Genomic DNA, 4,497 nt, shown 5'->3' with positions numbered 1-4,497 from the left:
GGCACCTTGGCCAGTACTTTCCAGGAGGCTGGCTAGAGTCGTGGGAAGAGCAGGGGGATCTAATTCTGTTCCAGTCTCCTAGGACCGCATACATAGTAGGTATACCACAACACGTATGGCATGCTCAACAAATGGCATGCAGGGTTCAAGTCGGCATCTGTGTGCCCCGCACGATGCCTGCCCTGCAGGACTCAGTCCACGCTTCTTGGATGAAGAATCAATGGATTTCTTGGAGGCAGGGGATATGCTCATTCATGTCTGTTTCAATGTTTTTGCCCATTCCATTCTGTCTGCCAGGAATGTTCTTCCCCATGTCTTCACTGGTGAAATGAGGGAGACTTGGGGTAATGAAACCCTGGGGCAGGGTGCTCATGAGAAAATGGTCAGTAATCACAATAGCGGAAAAGTTTCCATTTGTTGCTTACAAAGTTCTAAGTGCTCATTCTCCTTACAAGAACCCCATCAGATAAGTACTATCTGACATGATAACACAAGGCTCTAAGAGATGGAACGGCTTGCCCAGAGTCACAGAAGTGGCGGACTGGAGATTCGGAGCTGAGCACCTTGAGTCAGGACCTGAGCACCTTCTAATTCTGCTTCCCTCTCTGTAGATAAGCCTCAGGCATGAGGCTCACTTCTTGTAAACAGAGCTGAGACACAGACATAGGAAACAGCCGCCACATTGTGAAGCCTCTGTTTCCTTTCCAGGGGACCACTGTCGAACGTCAGCTGCACAGCAGGAGCTGCTAGAGAAGAACCCTTCCGTCACAGGTGCGCACCTTCCTCCTGGGCTTATCTGGAATCTGAACTGCAGCCACTTTTCCCTCCTATGGTATTCCACCTCCTCAATGAATTTGGACCCATTTTTCCACATGGTTTGTCAGGGGGAGGAGACACTTCCATCTCTTCATCCTCATCTCTCCGGAAGGTTTATGCATTGGCCTTACTTAAATGTCCTGACCTCCCAGAAAATCACCCAGGAAAATCAGAATTTCTGAACCCTAGTAAAGAAGGGTCTGGGTCAAGGCTCTCTGAAGAAGAGGCGAGAGCCAGAGAACTGGAGATAAAGAGAAGGGGAATCCTTGATTCGAATGTAGTCAAAGCTTACCATGAGACCTACTTTTGTTAAGACACAGCAGAAAATGTACAGAAAATGCATTTCTTCTTGAACCCTACGGGCATAATCACAGCCACAGTCAGGTACCAAGGAAAAGAGAACTGGATAAAATGATGCCCTGGCCTCCTCTGCTCTGTCCATCCTCTAGGAAGGAGTTACGAGGATCTTCCTAAAATACAAGTCTCCTCATGCTGCCTCCTCCACTTCACACCCCTCAATAGCTCTCTGTTACCGACAGGACAGTGTCCAGACTGCTTAGCAAGCGCACGAAGTTTGTCCAGATCTGCCCTTGCTGACTCCCTCTTTGGGATGAAATGTTTTCTTACAGGCGGTATGCGCTCCCACAACTCTAAGCTCTGTTTCTTGTCCTGGGAAGTCTCTTTTCCCACATTAACATATCAGGGCAGACACCTGGATCAGCAGAGCTGAAGATGGTTATCCTCCCTGTCCTCAAGCAGCTCACAATACAGTGGAATGATGTGTGTGCTGTGTAGTGATGTGTGTGCTGTGGACTGGTGCATGTGATTAGAGTGATGAGTGATTAGAGCGGCACATGTGACATGGAGTGATGCGCATGACATGGAGTGATGTAACATAAATGATGTGGGACAGTGATGTGTGTGACATGGAATGACACATGTGGCTTGACGTGATGCATGTGGCACAGCATGATGTATGTGACATGTGAGACACAGAGTCACATGGGTGCTATGAAGTGACATGAGTGCTACAGAGTGATATACATAGGGGAACGAAAGCACAGGTATTAGGGGAGACATACATAAAACCAGCTGGAGATGCCAGGGAATAGCCCCTCACTCCACACAGGAAGGCAGCAAATTCCTGAACAACCTGGATGACAAACTCCATTGGAGATGTTCACTTTTAATTGGATCTACTTTTTTGTTGCTGATGAAAATGGTGCAGAATTAAAACACGTTCACTGCACGAGCAGGGACTGGCAAGTCATTTCTCAAAGTCTCAACACTCTCAGAGAACATTTGTTAAGACACACGTTTTTCATTTTAAACACAAACAGGCCATTCTAAGAGGCAGTTTATCTGACGTTCCATGAATGGGAACGCTTAACACGTCAGCCCTTCCTCCAGACTGCTGTAATGGAAAGGTAACTGACAAAAATCAGCACCCACAGGCCATGGCGGGTCCTAGGACATCTCTCGCATCTTGAATGAAGAACTGTGTTGCCCTCCAGCCTGCCTGGCCTGTGTGTGTGTGTGTGTGTGTGTGTGTGTGGTCATCTGGTTGTATTTTAATTTGCTGAAATCTAGTTGTCCTCATATGCCACATGCTACCTCAAATGAGCAGAGCATTTATTGAACCAAATCCTGCATCCTCTTACAATGACTGATTACAGCCAGATATCTGATCTTGTCTGGGGGACAAGGGGAGGCCCACATTGGAGGACACCAAAAGACTGAATCTTAAAAATAAATGTGGTTTAAGTGGGAAAGCAAAAACTGCCTACAGTGAAGGCTGGCTCCTGAGAGGTGTTTGTAGAAATTTACCTTTGATCTGTTTGATTTTGAGCAAGCTTCTAAGCCTTAGTCTTCTAATCTGAAAAATGAGGATAATGATGATCTCTGCCTTGCTTGTATGGCCCAGCACCTAGTAGGTGTTCAGTAAATGAAAGCCGTTGTAAAGGAGTTTCTGTTTCCATGGCTCCAACACACCGTGATATTTTAAATCTTACACACCCAGTATGTCCAAGGACAGGGGCCCTGTCAGATTCATCTGGGTTCCCCAGGGGCTAGAATAGGACACATACTCTTTTGTGGGCATCCTTGCATTTATTTCCCTTTGGTTCTCCATATGCCCATTTCAGTGAATGGCCCACAAAGACTGCTCAGTGCAGGTGCTGAGTTCCAGAATGGGGGCCTTTGTCCACACCATCCTTTTTATCTGCGAACACCCTCCTTACATCTTTCCCTGTGTCCTTCCCTCCCTCCGCAGCTGTCTCCCTGTGCAAACACTGCCCTTGGTCTCCCGTGATTGATCACTCCAAGGTGTGTATCTACCTGATGTAAATGTTCACCCCATATGCCTGTCTATTATTTGGCTGGAGGCCACAGGAGTGAGTTTATTTCCAGATCTGAAGGGTAACTAGGGGCCATAGTCTCAGGGGTCTCACCAGGCTCTTTCAGACCAGCAAACCTGGTCTTTTTTTTTTTTTTTTAAATAATTTTGAGTTTTGTTCTACATTGTTCTCCCACTCTATCCAGAAGCACTTCTTCATCTTCATCTTTCTTGTCCTTGTAAGAACTGGCTCAGTTGTCGAATCAACTGGGGAGGTCAGGAGTATAAACAACTATTAAACCGAACTAAACTACACTGATCAGCTTAATTTTCTCTTTGGGTCTACAGCTGAGAACAGATCATATATTTCCTCTTAACATTCCACATACTCTCCCGGCTTTGTTCAAATGATGGCAATTACCTGTAGTGATAATTTATCCATTTCAATTTCACAGGACAGGCATCCTTAATGCACTAATCACTCACGTAGCAGAGGCTGGTTGTTGTTAAGTGCTGTCCAGTCAGTTCCAACCCTTACTGATCCCGTGTCTAACGGAACGAAACGCGGCCCCGTCCTGCACCATCCTCACACTCTTCGCTGTGTTTGGGCCACTGTCGCAGCCGCTGTATCGAACCATCTCATTGAGGGTCTTCCTCTTTTTTGCTGACTCTCTACTTTACCAACCATGATGTCCTTTTCCAAGGACTGGCCCCTCCTGATTAAAAAAAGTACATGAGAAGTTAAGATGTTGAAATAATTGAAAAATGCAGAGCTGAAGCAGACAGATGTAGGTTCAAGTCCTCATTCCACGACTTCCTAGCTGCATGGTCTTGGGCAGGTCATATTAGCTCTTAGAAGCTCAAAATCCTCATGTAGAAAACCAGAGACTATAATAATACCTACTTCATAGAGGTGTTCTGAGGTTAAATGAAACAAGAGGGCATTCTCTGTTGCTTGCTACCACAAAAATCCTGGCCAACACAGAAACTTAGTACCAGACGTAGATAATGGATGGTGGGAAGGGGAAAGTACCTACAGTTTGGGTAGCCTAGACTACAGAATACTCAGATACTAGCTACCACTATTATTATTACTTCTGCAGGATAAGAGACATATTTTGTTTTGAGAAGGATATAGCAAGGGTTTCTGGCTCCTACAACTCCTGGACCAGGTCAGCTCAGATTCCAGTCCAGGGTGGGCTAGAGATTGGAGGACACCTGACTCGGCTGCTGAGCACTGCATCCTCCCTGGGCAGCCTGCCAGGTTCATAGCCCGTCTGTCCTGGAACAAGGTCAAGCTGCATGACAGATGGGAAGCAACACACTCCCCCAAGGCCGAACCAGTG

The 4,497-nt window shown here is 46.5% G+C and overlaps 1 protein-coding gene across 1 annotated transcript in view; it reads right to left on the bottom strand.

Annotated features, from left to right (window-relative positions):
- Positions 1-4,497, bottom strand: part of XYLT1 (xylosyltransferase 1) — a 199,832-nt gene that overhangs the window by 81,617 nt on the left and 113,718 nt on the right. The window lies entirely within an intron of this gene.

This window comes from Orycteropus afer, unplaced genomic scaffold (assembly GCF_000298275.1).
Source record: "Orycteropus afer afer isolate SDZICR_OR568_19922 unplaced genomic scaffold, OryAfe1.0 scaffold00281, whole genome shotgun sequence".
Taxonomy (NCBI): domain Eukaryota; kingdom Metazoa; phylum Chordata; class Mammalia; order Tubulidentata; family Orycteropodidae; genus Orycteropus; species Orycteropus afer.
This window is presented reverse-complemented; position numbering and strand designations above follow the sequence as displayed.